This window comes from Silurus aristotelis (genome assembly GCF_946808225.1).
Source record: "Silurus aristotelis genome assembly, chromosome: 2".
In the NCBI taxonomy this organism is placed as follows: domain Eukaryota; kingdom Metazoa; phylum Chordata; class Actinopteri; order Siluriformes; family Siluridae; genus Silurus; species Silurus aristotelis.
Genome location: NC_139575.1, coordinates 4254996 through 4274995, shown reverse-complemented (window position 1 = coordinate 4274995; position 20000 = coordinate 4254996). Strand labels below are relative to the sequence as shown.

The 20000-nt window shown below is 38.9% G+C and overlaps 1 long non-coding RNA gene across 1 annotated transcript in view; it reads right to left on the bottom strand.

The window, feature by feature from the left end:
- Positions 1-15457, bottom strand: part of LOC310739256 — a 19798-nt gene extending 4341 nt beyond the window's left edge. The window contains exons 1-2 of the long non-coding RNA XR_014537317.1: positions 15090-15457; positions 14353-14563 (exon numbers count right to left, since the gene is read on the bottom strand). This is a non-coding gene — a long non-coding RNA (uncharacterized lncRNA). The remainder of the gene's footprint in view (positions 1-14352; positions 14564-15089) is intronic.
- Positions 15458-20000: the final 4543 nt, after the last annotated feature.

The following is a 20000-nucleotide window of genomic DNA, read 5'->3' as shown; positions in this document are numbered from 1 at the left end:
GAGGGAGCCCTCAAATATCCCAGCAGTAAATGACTGGTTCCAACAAAGTAGAGAGGTTTGGGAGCAAGCTCATGTGCATCTTCAGAGGGCCGTGCCAAGAACCAAGAACTCAGGGCAAACCGTCGATGGCGCCGTCACCATCCTTATCAACCAGGCCAAATCCTATGGTTGTCCAGCCAAAATATCAAACTTAAGGTGCCATGCAGGAAACAATGCCCATGATTCATCTGACCCTTCAAAATCATACGCCAAATTAACCCGGTCACATACCATCTGCAGCTGCCGCCTCAATACCGAATTTCTCCATCCCTTCATGTTTCCCTGCTGAAACCCACTCACACACCTCCTGACAATGATGAATTAGGACAAAACCCACCACCCTCCTCGATATAGATGGAGCCCCCACATACATTGTGCACTCCATCTAAAATTCTCATAGAAGGGAGAGCTGACTCTAATACCTGGTAGATAAGGAGGGATATGGACCAGAAAAACAATGCTGGGTCAGCACAAAGGATATCTTTTACCCTCCCTTGACCGTCCCTTACATAAGAGTTTTAGCCAGTTCATGCACTCACAGTTTCATGAAACTAGGAAAGCCAAGACTTGAAGACCTGACCAGAGACTTAAAGATTTGAAGACCTGTCTAGAGATTCCTAGTACTGGCTGACATGGTGTTCTGCTGTTATTGCTTGTCCACCTCAAGATTTGCCATGTTATGTGTTTTGAGATGCTTTTCAGCTTTCCATGTTTGTAAATAGCAGTTGTGGTGTTTAATTAGGTCACAGAGAACTTCCTGTACCACCGAAACGACTCTGGGTTTTATGGTCATTAACCAGAGGTGGACAGTAATGAAGTAAATGTAATTCGTTACTGTACTTTTTTTTCATGTATCTTTACTTTACTTAAGTACTTCCGTTTGGGGATACTTTTACTTTAACTCCACTACAATTCAAAGTCAAATAAATTACTATTTACTTAATTATATTTTGCAAAATCTGTCGTTACCTTTTATTTATAAATGGATAAAAACTTAACTGGTCAAGCAAGGTAGAGCATGCACTCTTTTTTAAACTTGTCTTGATTGGTGCTTGACAGTGGTGAATTTAGGCATAGGCAACATGGGCAGCCACCGAGGGTATCAATTATTTAATCATGTCAATGAACCTGGTTGGGACTCGGAGTGTGCACCCACCGTCCGGCGAAGTTTCCTCACTCATACACTCTGAAAGGAGAGGCAGGAAAGTCACGTCAGTAAGGAGAGCTGAATCCAAATTAAAATTATAGATGACAAAAAAAGTCTAAAACCTCAGGAGACCAATTCAGAAAAAAGAGGAAAGAAGTAGGGGGAAACATGCAAAAGATAAAGGAGTGTATGCAGCTCTATTACTCATCTCATTATTTCATTTGTTAATGAAATATTTCCACCTTTCCATCTTGCCATTAGTGGCTCCATTCTCAGCATTCTCCTACCGATACACCCCATGTCAATCCTCTTCTCAGGATGTTTCGGGCACACGGCGTGCACTTCCAGTGTCGCGGCGCGCACTTCCGGGTCAGTGGCCATCTTGTAACTTTTCCCACGCTACCCGGTATATAAGGACAACTTGATTATAGCTCGAGGCCAGATTATTTTACCGGCTCCCTAGCACCTGACATCATTCTTGCCACCCTGCCTGCTCTGGATCCTGACCCTGATCCCTGTTCTGTTATGCTTCTGGTTTGGACTCTGACCCTTTTTTTTTTTCTTTTTTTTTTGTCTGCTCCGCCCTTTCTTGTTTTTTTGCTGTTTTTATTGAACTTTGTTTTTGCCTTGCCCCATTGCTCAGTTTGCTTTTTATTAAAGCCTATATTACCCCTGTGGCATCCTGAATTTGAATCCTCCCATCCAGTCTCCACACACCCAGTCACCTGTAATCTCTGACAGAATAATCTGGCCTTGCATTGTGAACCACGACTTTACTGACACCTGCACGTGTCGCAATTACACCTCCCTCACTTTGTCTCTAAAATGTCCTACATGCGCTGTCCCTCTAATAAACGAATTTCTAATCCTGTCCATCGTCGTCTCTCCCAATGAAAATTTCAACATCTTCAGCTCTGCTACCTCCAGCTCCACCTCCTGTCTTTTACTCAATGCCACTGTCTCTAATCCATACAACATCGCAGGTCTCACCACAGTCCTATAAACTTTCCCCTTCACTCTCACAGATACTCTTTTATCACAAATCACTCCTGCTATCACTCTTCTCCACCCACTCCACCCTGCCTGCACTCTTTTCTTCACTTCTCTAACACACTCTCAATTACTTTACACTGTTGATACCAGGTACCTGAACTCCTCCACCTTCTCCACCTCTTCTCCCTGCATCCTCATCACTCCACTGCCCTCCCTTTTATTCACACACATATAGATAATAGGAACATTATAGCCATATAGCACCTCCACTTGCAGATGGATTCTGGACTTTCTCACCAACAGACCTCAATCTGTCAGGTTGGGAAACCAGGTATCCTCAACCCTCATTCTGAACACTGGCATACCGCAGGGCTGTGTTCTGAGCCCACTGCTCTACTCCCTGTTCACCGACAATTGTGCTCCTCTGTATAACTCCAACATCTTCATCAAGTATGCAGATGACACCACCGTGGTCGGCCAGATCGAAAACAACGACGAATCGGCCTACAGGGAAGAGATCCGTAATCTGGCAGCATGGTGTGCCACCAACAACCTGACTCTCAACGCCACAAAGACCAAAGAGCTCAATGTGGACTTCCGGAAATCCAACAGCGGGAGACATCTACCAGTCAACATCAATGGAACCGAGGTAGAGTGAGTCTCCAGCTTTAAGTTCCTGGGATCTGTCCTGGCAGCAGAACACTTCAGCTCTGGTAAAAAAAGCACAACAACGCCTGTACTTCTTGAGAAGTCTCAAGAAATCTCATCTGTCCCCGGGGATTTTAATGAGTTTCTACCGCTGCATCATTGAGAGCATCCTGACCAACTCCATCACTGTATGGTACGGGGGCTCCACTGTGTGTGAACGTAAAGCACTGCAAAGGGTGGTCAAAACCGCCCAAGGCATCACTGGCACCCAACTAACTGCCATTGAACACCTTCACCACAGCAGATGTCTGCGCAGAGCTCACAACATCATCAAGGACTCTTCACATCCCAGTCATAAACTGTTTAACCTCCTTCCATCACGAAGGAGATACAGAAACTTGCGCACCAGAACCAGCAGGTTCAGGGACAGCTTTTTTCCATCCACCATCACATTACTAAACTCAACACTACACCGCTAAATCACTACAAAACAAACACAAACAAAAAGACTGTATATAACCTCTGTACAATACATGTACATACTACATATTATATCTTTTTCACTCCTCAGTACATCTGCACTTTTTTATATCTGTATGTATCTTTATCATTACTGTACATTCTGCCCAACATTTCACATTCATTTGTATATATAATGTATGTGTATATATTTATATATATATATTTTTTTTTATATATATAGTAGACTGTTTATTCAGCTTGCTACTTCTTAATGCCATAATCTTGTGATCTGTAACCTTTCATTTCTGCACATTTTCCTAATTACTGTACGCCTCTATATTTATTTACTGTACTTCTGAATGTCCACACATCTCTGCACTGAAATAGCCTTTATATTTATTCACTGTATATACTTTCATATATACCACTTGCTGTAAATATGCTAGATAGTTATCTGCACTGTAAATATGCTAGATATTTATCTGCACTTTTGCACGACTGCTACATTTTGCACTTCTGGTAGATGCCAAACTGCATTTCGTTGCTGTGTACCTGTACTATGCAATGACAATAAAGTTGTATCTATCTATCTATCTATCTATCTATCTATCTATCTATCTATCTATCTATCTATCTATCTATCTATCTATCTATCTATCTATCTATCTATCTATCTATCTATCTATCTATCTATCATATATTGTAGTACTTTGGATACTTAAGTAAATTTAAAGGCAAAGACTGTTATACTTTTACTCAAGTGAAAGTTTAAAGAGTCACTTTTACTGGAGTCATATTTTACCTACTGTTACTCTAGTTTTACTCAAGTACATGCTTTGTGTACTTTGTCCACCACTGTCATTAACCACATTTTTATTTCTGTCCACAAACCTGGATGTTAGTATTGGACTTTTGATAGGAAGGTCATGATTTCCCAGCACAACCAAGCAGCCACTGCTGGGCCCTTGGGCAGGGCCATTAATCCCCCACTGCTCAAGTTGTATAAGTTAGATAACCGTAAGTTGCTCTGGATAAGGGCATCTGCCAAATACCATAAATGTAAATGTTCTCAAAAGTTGTTGAATATGTTTGAGGTCTATAGCAGGAGATTTTCCTCTCCAACACATATCAAGCATATTTTTATGGAGCTGGCTTTGTGCACAGGGATATTGCCATGCTAGAACAGGTTTGGGTCTACTAGTTCAAATGAAGGAAACAATTTTAATAAAAGATATAAATTACATGGGTTGGAGTCGAAGATCTCCTGCTATAGAGCTCCAACCCTACTGAAGACCTTCGGAATGAATGTGAACACTGACAGGCCTCCTCACCGCACCTAATTGGAGTGTCCACAAGCACACTCCAAAATCTAGTGGAACATCTTCCAAGAACAATGGACATCAGCAAATGGGAACTAAATTTGGAATGAGATTTTCAAAAGAACATACCGATCTTATGCTCAGGTGTCCACCAACTTTCGTGTCTGCATTAACTCGCACTAGTTTCTAATACTGTGTAAAATAATTTAGTGTGAAAACTCAGAACCTCCATGTGTATAAATAAGAGCAGGAATAATCTGTTCCTCTCGCTCCGCCAGATCCAGCCGGGATTTGCGGCGCCATTTGCCGATGACACAGATCTACATAATCATTTTAACGTTCTCCCCGTCCCTTCCTGTGATTCTCCCGCTGTCACTTTAGATAGTGCTGAAACCGATTCTGGCTTTTTTAATCTGCCCGCATTTCCTCCAGAGAGAGAGAGGAAAAAAATCGCTTAATATCATAAGCAGATTATTTCATTCATAATTGATTGAGTGCGTTCGCTTCAAAGCTGCTGAATCCGGGATAGATTTCCAAGCAGGAGCAGGAGAGGAGAGGAGAGATGAGTGGAGACGAGAAGACAGATAGAGATAGAAAGGATGGAGGGGAGAGATGAGACATCTTCAGAGGTTTGCCATCTTCTGTCTAGTGTTATGATGTGAATTTATTGTTGCTCCTACAGAAAAAAAAACTCTGACTGCTGCTTCACCTGGTTGGTGCTGAGGTGTATATTAGAGTGGAGCTGTAAGGCCCCACAATAGAGAATGCTCCACCACCCCAGTGGTCCACCACCAACACCATACAACATTTGCAAGTTTGCAAGTTTCCAAAAGGTTAAACACATTTAATAATCATTGCCAAATTGCGTGATTTCAAGTATGTAACCATATACTGTATATTAAACTCCTGTAGAATGGCCGTGGCAGGAGGTGTTCACTGGCACCCCTCAGCTGATTGTGCCCTAGGTGACCTCCTAGTCTGCCAGTGCCTAGAAACTTTACTGTCTAGGGTACCGATTTGAAGGTCGGCCAAGTTTCACCTTCTGGGGCACTTGAGCAAGGCTCTTAAAACCTTAGAGCTTCAGAGGTACTGTATCATGGCTGACCCTGTGCTATGACCCCAGCTTTCTAACATCTCTGAGATATAAAAAAAAAAAGAGTTTCACTGTGCTGTAAAAAAGAAGAAAGCACCACCAGAACTGCCAACATAACAGTACTTCTGTATGTGTGAACCTGGAAACGCTTTAGTTTTACTCTAATCGGGAGAGACCCTGTGAGTGTGACATGACAAGCGCTATACAAATAAACTTGACTTGACTTGACATGACGGATTTATGTTGTAAAAATAGGAAATCCAAAAGAGGGAAAAAAGTTCAGACCTTCTAGAGTAAGAAATCACAATTGAATTTTGTTTTTCTTTTTTTTGGTGATAATAATAATAAAAATGATAATAATAATAATCAATATTATTAATAATAATAAATAGTTTTTTAATGTTTGTTTATAATAATAATTATAATTAATAAAAGTGAATAAGAAATACATTACACTACCTTTCTATTTTTCATTAAGTATTGGGCCAAAACTCAAGATTTTTATTTGTCACAAACACGATTATATGCATAAAACAACTTGCAGTGAAATGTAAACCTGACTGGCTGCTCAGAGATTTGTGCATTAGATATAAGGAACTATAAATATAAAATAAGAGAAAATCACTGAAAATAGGAGAAGATATAAGAAAATATATTAGATAATCATAAATTAGTATTTAAAAAATAGTGCAAATATATATTTAGATGTGCAAAGGGAAAGTGCAAAATGTACTGAGGTATAACAGGAACAGTAAACTAAAAATATAAAGACTTTTTTTCAGACTATTTGAATCCATCTGCCCTCTGTCTCTTAGGATCTGATCAACCGGCTGCATTCGGGCTCTTTGTCACCTCGCTGAGATTGGGATTCGGGATTTATCCGGGATTGTCCATCGTCCCGATCGCTTTTGAGGGAAATAAGGGCTGACAGTGAGGACACCCCCCCACCTCAGCTTCTTCTATATACGGCCACAGCTAAATGGCACAATAATCCTCTTAGTGCCCATCCTTATTTACCCCTCATCTAAATGACATGAAAGCCAGCGGCAGTAAGAAAGCCAATTATTCCCCCCTGAACCCGGGGCCCGGGGCCCTTCTCTCTCAACAATGTGTATATTTCACATTCAATTAGTTGACAAGTGTATCTAAGTCTTCTTTAAAGGAGTGTGTAGGAGACACCCTCTGAAGACTGAGACACACACACACACCTCAAAAACTCGAATCCTAATTGCCCCGAATCCATAATGGTGCTCTTACAATAGTATTTTATTCCATTAGCACAGCTCACACTTAATAAACCTTCAATAAAGACTAATTAATCGTTTAATTTCATGCAGTATTTAGAGTCCTGGGCCACTGGGAGACACACTGCTGCTCTGTTTAACTCCGATTGAGCTCATTTATGAGATGTTCAGGAGGTTGCACAAATCCAACTGACTTTATAAGACTGTAGAAAGAACATCACTCATAATCACACACTTAATATTTCTCACTCTCCTGGTGTTTGTACATTTTTTTATGATTTATAATTCACTCTTGGTGTCACACAAGTGAGACCACAAATTTAAACATAAGTAAATTTGGTTCTATAATTTTGACATTTCTGAAAGCTGATTTGAGACGTCATAGTAACAAAAATTTCATTGAGTTGGTGGACTGATTCAGTCTGTGTTTAATCTCCAGATACAGATAATAGAGTAAGAAATAAAGAACAATAACTGAATAATAAATAATAATAATAATAATAACAATAATAATATTAATATTATATATTATTGGGATATAATAAGCCTGGTAATAATTGCACCATTAATAAAAAAAATAATAAATATTTATTTTATTTGTATTAAAACATTTTCAGTGAGCATTTTTATACGTAATAATTAATAATAATACCAACAACAACAACAACAACAACAATAATAATTATAATAATAAAAATAATAATAACTATTATAAAATAGTTCTTCTTATTATAATTATTATACAAAATACAACATAAAAAATGTTAAGGAATATTAAATAATAAATCAACAATATTTATACATGCAAATTTAATTCATAATAAAAATATCTATAATTATAATAAAACATTATTAATATGTAAACCTTGAAATGTAATAGTCCATTCATTAGATAAAAAAAGAAAATACATATATAATATAAATATATATAGATATTTTGACAATTTTCTGTGAACGTTGTAATACAAAATAATGTTTATTTATAATAAATAATGAATAATAATGAATTATTAATTAATAATAATAATAATAATAATAATAATCATAATATAATAACCATAAAATATACTATATAATGACTAATAACCTCATAACTAAGTACAATAACTAAGTACAACATAAAACATTTAAGTGAGAAATATTAATATTAATAATAAATAATAGAATGCAGTTAATAATAATATTATTAATAATTTTTATATAAGGCATCTGAGGCATACAGTATAAATGACTATGGATGCATTTGGTATCATACATTTCTCCCTTCATTTTGAACTAGGAGATCCAAACCTGTTTCAGCATGACAATACCCCTGTGCACAAAGCCAGATCTATGAAGATATGCTTTACATGGTTGGAAATGGAAGCTTTCCTGCTATAGAGCTCTGACCTCAACCCTATTGAACACCTTCGGGATGAACGCTGACTGCACCCCAGGCTTCCTCACCTCACTTACAACCTGACTTTACTAACACCCTTGTGGCTGAATGAATCTCTACAAATCTCCACAAACTCTAGTGGAACATCTTCCCAAAAGAATGGAGTTTATTATAACAGCCACACAATATATATTCGTTTAAGTTGATTCAAAGTAAAATAAGTAGGGTAAAATGATCAGTGTGTAAAACACAGTGTGTCACAACACAGATGCTGTGTTTAGTAGGGGGCGCTGTAGAGATTTTAAAACTAGCGGGTGGCTAATACCCACCCCGACTAATGATCTCCTGGGCTGATGATGCCATGTGTGGCTGGAGATATACTAAACTCCACCCAACACCCCCACACACACCCCCACACACACATATACAGATTCAGAGCTGGGAAGAGGCTTTGGTTTGGGATTAAGTTTCCTCCCGAGTGAAAAGCTCATTAAAGCAGGTATCAATGTGCCTCAGAGTTGCCTGGTCAGTATCAGAGTGCGATGGGTCGACCCATACATAGAGAGAGAGTATGTGTGTGTGTGTGTGTGTGTGTGTGTGTGTGTGTGTGTGTGCGTGTGTGTGTGTGATTCATCACACACTTTCTCATTGTTTTATCACTTTATGCTTATATAAAAGCGTAATAATGTAATAGAACTGCTCTGGAATATGACGTGAATGTGAGTAATCATAATTATTGTACCAATAATGCCAAGATTCAGAACAAAAAACCTAATCTGTGGTAGTCACCTGACAAAAGAATGAATGACTTGGACCAGAGGACTCATGAGTTGAACTGCTCAATTCTGTTACCATAGCATGACAATAGAACGAGCGACTCAGACTAGAAGATCCAAGAGGTGAAGAACTACACACACACACACACACACACACACACACACACACACACACACACACACACACACACACACCTTTCCTTTTGTGTTAAGTGATTGTAATAGACTATTTTCCCTTAGATTTTATGGTGAAAATGTATAGCTAGTTTGTTAGATGGTTCTATTAGCTTATTAGCATATTCAATGGTGTTAGCTGACTAAGTGCATGTTTTCTCAAATTGTACTGCCTTATTGTCCCTCGTTACAATGCTAGCTGTTATATGCCGGTGTTAGCACATCTCTCTGCAGACCGTCAAACTTGGTGTTTGCCAAATACTGTAAATATTATTGTAGATATTGTAGTGAAACAGTGCATACGTGTGCATAGGCGCTCCTCAGCTCTTCAGTTGAACTCAGTGATTTATTAGGGGAGGCTGAAGACGGAACTGAGCCGCTATTGTGTTATCAATATGAGCTCAGATGCCTACAGTGCAGTTTAGATGGCGTAAGAATGTAGAGGATTTCTCATTAGCTGATAACAGCACTCTACACTCCTCTCATCCCTATCAAAAAAAAAGAAAGAAAAGAAAGTCCCTACGCACGGCTTTTATTAAAGTGAAAATAACGATGACTGTGTTAAATAAAAATAGGATGGAAGGGGGGGAGAAAAAGAAGGCAAATGACTTATTCAGCTTTGTGAGCAAGTTTGGATAAGCCTTATCTGGTCCATTCAAATATGAGCTGCTTCCCAAGAGGATGGATAAGTGCTGGCATGTCTCGGTACTGTCAGGACCTGCCAATAGGTGTAATGAGGCCTAAGTCCACATTAGCGCAGTCTAAATGAAGTGTCACGGGAAGATTGATCTGCACACGCTGCTGTCTGTGGCCTCAGGGTCCGAGGATCTGGACGAATGAGCGGCTTCGGCAAGGAGGCGAGGCTGATGGAGCAAAGTCCTGCTAAATGTGTATATGACACAGCTGAATGCCAAACAATGAATACGATGAATATTAAAGACAAAGGAGTGGTTTGGATGTTGCACACAAATCAGATGATGCCTATAATATGTTGCCAATTTAATAAGTCCAATTCACCATCTATTTATTAACCACTTTATAAGGTCTACACACTTTCTAAATATTTAAACACTGACCGACTTCTTCCAGTTAATATATAAACAAAAAAACAAGACCATTGCTGAAATAAGACATTATTCAGGTAATGAACGTTGTTGTAATTAATGGTGCATCCCATTCCAATTTAACAGATATTTAACACTAACCATAACTGCAGGCTGATAACAAGCCGAATGGTCCCTCTCCTCTTTAGTACGGAGGATGTGGCATCCACAGTTTCCAAAGAAATTTATTTGTCTGGCTACAAAACAGTTTTCCACTATGTCACAGTTCATTTTAATGAGCTGTTGCCCAGGTTTCTGGATCAAGTTCACATATGGCTTCTTCTCTGCAAGTAGTTTTAACCTGCCTTTGCTGATTTGAGTTTCAGACAATGATTTCTGGAGGTGTTTCTGAGCCCATTCAGTGTTTTCTTTACATAATTATTTCTGTTTTTTATTGACATCCAATATGGATTTTTTAATGCAGTGGAAAGCCAATATTGATTCTCACCCTTGTCTCTGTTACACAAAGAATTTACAGGCTATCTGAATATTTTCATGATATTGTGTACTGTAAATCAGGAGATATTCAAAGCCTTTGCAATTTCATGTTAAAGAAAATTGATCTAAAATTGTCCCACAATTTTATAGAAGCAATTTTTCGCAGATTTTTAAACCTTCACCCATCTTTACTTCTGAAAGACTCTGACTCTCTACGACACTTTTTATATGCAATTATGCTACTGACCTGTTGTTAATTAACCTTGTTAGTTGCAAAATGTTCCTCCCGATTGTCTTTTGGTAACACTTTTTTAGCAATATGTTGCTACAAATGGAGGCACACAAAGGTATAAGATGTCTTTGAATGTGGTAGCATTATTATTTTTTTCAGAGTAGGACTTAAAAAAAATGACCCCTCACACCCAAGATCTAGTGGAAAACCTTACCAGAAGAGTAAAACTCGTTATACTGTAAATGTCAAATGTACACATTTCAATGTTATGGTCAAGTGTCCATATACTTCTGTCTTTTACAATTTTATATAAATATAATTGAATATCATTTTAAAAAAGTGTACTATCTCTCCAATGTGTTTAAACACATTGCATATTGTACCTGCAAGGTTTTGAGCACACCTTCTTATTTAGTGTTTTTTAATAATTTTTAATGAACAATAATACTGAACACATCCAGACTATTAAAAAACATGTAATGAATTATCTAGTAAAAATAAACATACAATTTTGTATGTCTAAAGTTGCTACATTTAGCATTAATGACAGCTTTGCACACTCTTGGCTTTCGGTTATTAGATTCACAAAGTAGTCACCTGAAACAGTTTTTGAAAAATCTTGAGTTCCCAGAGCTGTTGAGTATTTGTTTGCTGCTTTTCCTTCACTTTCAATCCATCTCAAGTTCAGATGATTGTGGAGGCCATGTCATGATGCAGCACTCTATCACTCTCCTTCTTAAACAAATAGCTTTTCAATAACCTAAGTGTGGGGTCATTGTTCTGTTGGAAAAAAAATGGAGCAAACCAGATAGGAAGGCATTTTACTACAAAATACTGTGGTAGACTTGCTGGTTAAATGTAAACAGTGTCACCAGCAAAGCACCTCCACCCCATCACACCACCTCCTTCATGCTTCACAGTGGAAACCACACATTCAGGAACAGTCACTTCACCCTCTGTACGTCTAACAAAGAAACAGTGGTTAGAACAAAAAATCTTAAATTTAGACTCATCAGATTAAAATACAGTTTTCCACTAATCTAATGTCCATTCCTTTGTGTTTCTGGAGCCAAGAAAGTCTTTTCTGCTTGTTATTTTTTGTGAAGTAATGTTTTCTTTGCTACAACTATAAAATAAAGAAAAAAAAACACAGAAGGAGGAGGCGTGTCCAAACTTTTGACTGTAGTAATATACATTATATATGCATTTACTGTTAATAAGTGACATAAATACTAACCTGAAAAAAGTGTCCTCAATGAGGTCTACAGTATATGTGTGTGTCGGCTCTGCGCACTCAGATCTGGTGCAAAACACAGCTTTTAGGGCCATGTGGTCATTTTAATGAAACTCCACATGAACGTTTACACCCTGTCGCAAAGCTGCAGGTGAGGAGATGAGCTTCAGCAGCTCTTCCTAAGCCACTCAGTCCCTTCGCTCCTGCCAATATTTTCAGATTAGCAGACTTTTTCTGGTGAATTTGTCTCTATTACTTTAACCCTGGGGAGGCTGAGATGGGAGGACCCGAGCCGCGAGAGTGTTCGATTCCCACATCACAAGGTCATAGATAGGAAAATGACAAGGGAGGGTGCATATCGCATGTCCAAAAGGCTAACAAGGACACATGGTAAAAACGGTTGGGATAAAATAGTTGAAATAGGAGGTTGTTTTTATTTCCACGCTGTAATAGCTGTAATAGGAAACTAACCAACAAAAAGCTGGTGGGATAAAGTGGAGTTCCTGTTAACAAAGTCATTACTTTTTTGTGACAGGAAGTGTTTAATTTTATAATTCAATTCAGTTCAAATCAATATCATTTATATCAAAAAAGTTTTATTTGTATAGCACTTTTAACAATGGACATTTACCCAAAGCAGCTTCATAAAGATACATAGATATAAAATATAAAGTTATGATATTGTCTATAGGTTTATCCCTAATAAGTGAGCAAGTGGTAGATCTGGCTAGGAAAAACTCCATGAGACTTCATAAGGGGAAAGAAAACATGAGAGAACCCATTCATTACAGTTAAAAAGGCTTTAGAAAACATGTCATTTTATTATGGCATTTGGCAAATGCCCTCATCCTGAGTGATTTACTGTACAACTGAGCAGTTAAAGGTCAAGGGCTTTACCCAGGTGCCCAGCAACAGCTTTTGATTTTAACCTGTGACCTTCTTCACTTCCCACCAAGTCTAACGTCCAATGTGTTGACCACTGAACTACCACCTCCTTCTTGGAAGGGAACATCATGAATATTGATGCTTCTTGTTTTTTTTTTTTTTGTTTTTTTTTGTGGTACAAAATTGCATTTTTTTAGGAAGTGAACCTTCTACTGCACTGAAATAATTTTGCCAATTAGACGGCCTTTGAAATGTATGACTCGCTGATTAAAACCAACCAAAGGCTTTCAATTACTTTAGATCTCCTACAATTATTAGCTTAGTTCACAGCAAGAAGAAGTAAAAAGAAACAGCATTAATGGAAGGACTATGGAGAGCACTAGACATAATCCTGAACATTAGACATAATTAAGGTCGAGAGACAGGTGTAAGGTCAGGTGATGAATAAACAGGGACAGGCAACATACACTAAACAGGAAAAACAAAACCATAAACAGCTATCAGTAATAAAGGACTGTTGCTTCAATGGACAGAGCATATACTTCACTTAAACTTTACAACACCAAGTTCATGTTGATCGATGGAGCCGTTCATATGTCTAGATTAACGGTTTGCTGTAGAAAGAGGATACGTTGTCTGTAGCAACGTCTGGGAGGATTTTCCACCATGATAATGACCCTGGAGTTGAACAAGGAAACAACAGGGATTCCGACAGATTCGAAGGTGTGCTAAATATGCCTCCTGCCTAAGAAATGGATGGGGATTAAGGAACTGAGATGATTACAGCTACGAGGTGTGTGTGTGTGTGTGTGTGTGTGTGTGTGTGTGTGTGTGTGTGTGTGTGTGTGTGTGTGTGTGTGTGTGTGTTGGGATAGATAGAGATTGGCATGTATATAAAAGTAGTGGGATTTGAAGAAATAATAATCTAGCTTTAGAGTGAGAAGGACCTCACAGAATGGCTCGAGCAAATAGAGCTTATAAAAAGCAAAAGTGAGAAAAAGCCTTGAATTTTCCTTCATTTCTTTGGCTCAAGCAGGAAGCTCTTTTTTTTCTCTCTCAAAACACCCTTACAGTTGTACTTCTTCATCTAGCAAAGTGAACATGACAGATTTGGCTATGGGCTAACCTTGTCTTTATACTTTACACCCCATCTGTAGACTGGCATACTTTTTTAAATGATAAATCACCTTGCATTTACTCCGCTTTCCTCCTACCCTTTATCCGTGGACCTTAACTTGTGAACTGATTTGTTTAGAAGGTGGCCCTGTCCATTCCTTCTTCCAGACCTAGTCAATCCCTCTTTGTACCATAATTCTAGATGGAGTTATCTCCAACTGAAACCACTCACTGCTGCTGAGGGTGTTCTCCACATGAACAGCCTGAAGATCCACACGGTTACTGTGGAGGAGAAGCAAAAATATAGATTTTAACTCACTACAATGCAGTACAGGGCTGCAGTTGCCTTGGACAGTTTTGCATTCAAGTGTCAATCACTGAACAGTTGATAACCTCAGTAATAAAACTATGATGGTGCTAGCTCAGATGATAGCACACTGGTTAAAGCATTGGATTTGGATCGTAAGGTCACGAGTTTAATGCCCACCACACAGCTGCCACTACAGTACTTGTCCCTTGAGTAAGGACTCTTAACCGTCCCATCTCAGTTGTAAGATCTCAAGATTTTTGTCTTTTTATTTTTTTGCTGAAAGAGATAAGAATATATCTGTCAGAAAGAAGGATCCAAATGCAGGATGCAAGCAGAGTAATATAAAATACAGAGTAAAAATTCAATAAGAAAGAGGCAGGGTGGAAAACACCGATCCAAAAAAACAGCAGACAGAGCAATGCAGGGAAAACCAAAAATCTGAATCCAACAAACAGTCTAAAAATCCAAACATCGGGTAAACAGATCTAAAACACAAACCAAAAACAGTCCAGAGTCCAAACCAGTGCAGAGGCAGAGCATAGCAGCGACCAGGATCAGGATCAGGAGTAGGGAACAGGGAACAGGGAACAGGAACAGGAACCGGAACAGGTACCAAGGACCGGGAACAGAACAAGAACAAGAGTACTCTCAGGGACTTAGGAAGCCTTTAAGATAATCTGGCCCTAAGTATATGTTCTTTGTGTGCTTAAATACTAGGTGGCGCAGGAAAAAATGGCAAGATGGCACCAACCGGAAATTTCGCACCCCGAAACTGGAAGTGAGTGCCGCAAGCCCAGAAAACCCTGACAATATCTTCTATTGCATAAGTCATAGTAGAAAATAACTTGTTATAACTGATAAGTACTGATTAGATTAAATTAAATTGAACTTTATTGTAAGTGCTAAAATATTTACGAATGTAGACTTTGGTAAGGCTATGTTATATGATATAAGATACATATAATGAAAGATGAAAAACAATATGAAATAAACAATATGAATATAAATACTGTACACTAAGAGGCGATTATATACACTGAAGGAAATTTTGTATACATTGTTTATGAAAGGGCTACATGCATGTGCAAAATGATATTCAATTCAATTCAATTCATTTTTATTTGTATTGCGCTTTTAACAATGAACATTGTCTCAAAGCAGCTTTACACAGATAATGTGGTGATTAAACGTAAATATGTTCTTTGTAAGTATGTTTGTCCCTGATGAGCAACTATGGCAAGGAAAAACTCCCCGAGATGGCATAAGGAAGAAACCTTGAGAGGAACCAGACTCAAGAGAGAACCCATCCTCATCTGGGTTGCACCAAATGTCCATTTGCAGCAGATATACAATGTTGCGGTGTACAGTGATGACAATCATAAGCGAACTGTAATCCTGAGTCAGTGTAGCAGACTGTTGACATTAACTACAGTCCAATCCATCCTCAAAGCGCCCGTTCTACTCCGGAATTACATGGAACCACCCAAGGTGTTGATGAGAGACCGTCCCAAGCTGCACAGAAGTCTGAAGATCCACGGAGGGGAGAGGGGCAGGAACAGTGGTCACTGGAGCCTCAGGAGCATGTTGAACTCGACCGAGAGAGAGAGAGAGAGAGAGAGAGAGAGAGAGAGAGAGGGGGGGGTGACGGGAAGAGAAGGATATGGATTATTAAGTGTCCCTATTGGTGTATGAAAGTTAATGTCACTGTGCAGTTTGGACTCCAGCAAGACTCGCTATAGCAGCATAACTAAAAGGGAGAAACAGAAGGTAGCACAGACATGAGGGATCTCTGGGATAAGAGACGACCCACCACACCACCGTCAACAAACCCGAGTGAACGTGTGAATGTGAGGGGACGACAGCATACAAATATACCAGTTCACCAAACACTCTATATCCATGATTCCTCCAGATCTGAGCCTTTACCTAAGTAAAAAAAATCTACTGATTAAAGGCTTGACTAAATAAATACGTTTTCAACCTCGACTTGAACACTGAGACTGTGTCTGAGTCCCGAACACTGGTTGGAAGGCTGTTCCATAACTGTGGGGCTTTATAAGAGAAAGATCTGCCCCCTGCTGTAGTCTTCATTATTTGAGGAACCAACAGATAGCCAGCACCTTTTGATCTAAGTAGGCGTGGAGGATCATACTGGTACAGAAGTTCACTCAGATACGGTGGTGCGAGACCGTTAAGTGCTTTATACGTCAGTAATAGTATTTTATAATCAATGCGAGATTTAATTGGGAGCCAGTGTAGACTGATTAAAACAGGGGTGATGTGGTCATATTTACTAGATCTAGTGAGGACTCTTGCTGCTGCATTCTGAACTAAGTGAAGCTTATTTATGCACTTACTCGCACACCCAGACAGTAAAGGGTTACAGTAGTCTAATCTAGAAGTAACAAAAGGGTCAATAATCACACCAAGGTCTTTGACAGCCATACATGCTGAAACAGAAACACCATCCAGAGATGCTACGTAATCGGAAAGTTTACTTTTAGCTGCATGTGGTCCTAGCAAAAGTGCTTCCGTCTTATCTGAGTTGAGCAGAAGAAAGTTATTAAGCATCCACTGTCTAATGTCCTTTACACACTCCTCAACATTGTTAAGCTGATCTCTCTCATCTGGCTTTGCTGAAATATACAGCTGTGTGTCATCATCATAGCAATGGAAGCTTGTTTATGAATGATTTCACCAAGAGGCAGCATATATAAAGAGAAAAGCAGTGGGCCTAAGACAGATCCTTGAGGAACACCAAACTTTACCTCATAGAGTGTGGAGAACTCACCATTTACATCAACAAACTGATAGCGATCAGTCAAATAAGACCTGAGCCAAGAGAGAGCTGTTCCCTTTATTCCAACAACGTTCTCAAGTCTAGCAAGTAGTATAGTGTGATCAATGGTGTCAAAAGCTGCACTGAGGTCGAGCAAAACAAGTAAGGAGACAAAACCCTGATCAGAGGCCAATAACAGGTCATTTACCCCCTTAACTAGTGCCATCTCTGTGCTATGATGAGGCCGAAATCCTGACTGATACATTTCAAAAATGTTATTCATAAGTAGGTGTGAGCATAATTGCTGTGCTACAACCTTTTCTAAAATTTTGGATATAAAGGGGAGATTTGATATTGGTCTGTAGTTGGACAACTGACATGGGTCAAGGTCAGGTTTTTTAATTAGGGGTGGATAACTGCCAGTTTGAAGGATTTAGGTACATAACCAGTGCTAATGGAAGAGTTTATTATTTTTAGAACAGGTTCAATTACCCCTGGAGCGATCTGTTTAAAGAAACTTGTAGGCAAGGATCGAGAATGCAGGTTGATGATTTTGATGAGGAAATTAATTAAATTAAGTCATTCTCATGAATAGGAGTGAAGCTTTGTAGTTGATTGTCTGTTATAATTACGCTGCTGTCTACAGGGTTACTTGTGAAATAATTAGAATTTATATTAACCGTCTGGATTTCTTGCCTGATGTTTTCAATTTTATTATTAAAAAAGTTCATGAAATCATTACTACCTAATGATAGTGTGCATGTGAGTGCAGTGCTTTTATTCCCTGTTAATTTTGCTACCGTGCAGAATAAAAATCTAGGATTATGCTTATTATTTTCTATGAGGGTGGAGAAATATGCTGATCTAGCAGCACTAAGAGATTTTCTATAATTTAAGAGGCTCTCCTTCCATGCTATTTGAAATACTGTTAATTTTGTTTGATGCCATTTACGTTCTAATTTTCGAGTGGTCTGTTTTAAGGTGCACGTATGATCATTATACCACTGTGCTAATTTTTTTTCCCTGATCATTTTAGTCTTAAGGGGAGCTACATCATCTAGAGTGTAACGTAACGTTGTTTCTAGGTGTTTAGTGGCCCAGTCGAGCTCTGCGGGGTCTGACAGAGGTCTATTTAATATCGTAATTTCTGGAAGATTATTGATAAAACGCGCTGCTGTAGCTGACGTGAAAGTACGTTTAACACGGTAACGTGGTGAGGTAGAAATGCAATGACTGAGGCAAATTTTAAAGGAGATTAGATAATGGTCTGAAATAGCGTCAGACTGTGGAATTAAGACTAAGTTTTTAATTTTTAATCCAAATGTTAACAACAAATTGAGAGTGTGTCCACCACAATGAGTGATTAAACTGATTAATTCCAACTGACTTTAGAATGGACACAACTGCTGCTCTTAAGGAGTCTTCCTGATTATCAAAATGAATATTAAAGTCACCAACAATTAATGCTTTGTCTAAAGAAGTAGCTAAATTTGTAATGAAATCTGCAAATTCTATCAGAAAATCAGAGTAGGGCCCTGGGGGTCTATAAATAATAATTAGTGGAATTAACTGACTGGACCTGCTTTCGGACACTGAATATTTTATGTTGGTATAAAGAACTTCAAATGTTTTACATTTGTGTTTAGTCTTTTGTATGACGCTTAGATTATTATTATAAATAGCTGCGACTCCACCTCCTCTGCCATTTAGACGGGGTTGGTGTATGTAACTATACCCAGGAGGACTCGCTTCATTTAATGCTACATATTCATTCGATTTAATCCATGTTTCTGTCAAACACATTATATTAAACTCCTGGTCGGTAATAATTTTGTTTATAGTAAGCGCTTTTGACGTGAGAGATCTAATATTCAACAATCCAATTTTTAGATCAGAGGTGCTGGCTGTGCGTTCAGTCCTATTTAATTTAATGTTAATCAGGTTACTAAAACAGACTTTCTGATAATTCCTATATTTTGGTTTCGCTCGGGGGACAGACACAGTCTCAATATGGTGGATCCTGAGTTACGACTCTGTGCAGCTAGCAGACGGTCCCTGGCCTTGGCTCTAGACAGTCACTTGTTAAGTAGTGCTGTTCTGAGACTATTACCTATACTACAAGAAATGAGAGCAGCACCTTCCCGGGTGGGATGGATACCGTCCCGCCCTAACAGGCCAGCCTTGCCCTCAAAAATGCTCCAATTATTAATGAAGCCCACATTATTTTTGGAGCACCACTCGGACATCCAGCAGTTCAGCGACCATAACCTGCTGTAGGCTACATTGCCACGTCGCATTGGGATGGGGCCAGAGCATATTACAGCATCGGACATTGCCTTCGCTGATTTACACACCTCTATAATATTACTCTTAGTAACCTCTGACTGTCGAAGGCGTATATTATTAGCTCCTGTGTAAAAAACTGTGCTTTCCTAAGAATCTAAGCTGACCTGCTATGTCCGGCGCCCTGGGTCCCGGTATACACATAACCTGTGCTGCTGGTACCCCTAAAGGTCTAGCTAATTTCACGTGCCTCAGAATGGAGTCTCCTAAAACCAGAGCTCTTTCAGGTTTCTCAGCGGGTGCTTCTCTGAGGAGAGCAAACCTGTTGGACATGCGAAGCGGAGAGG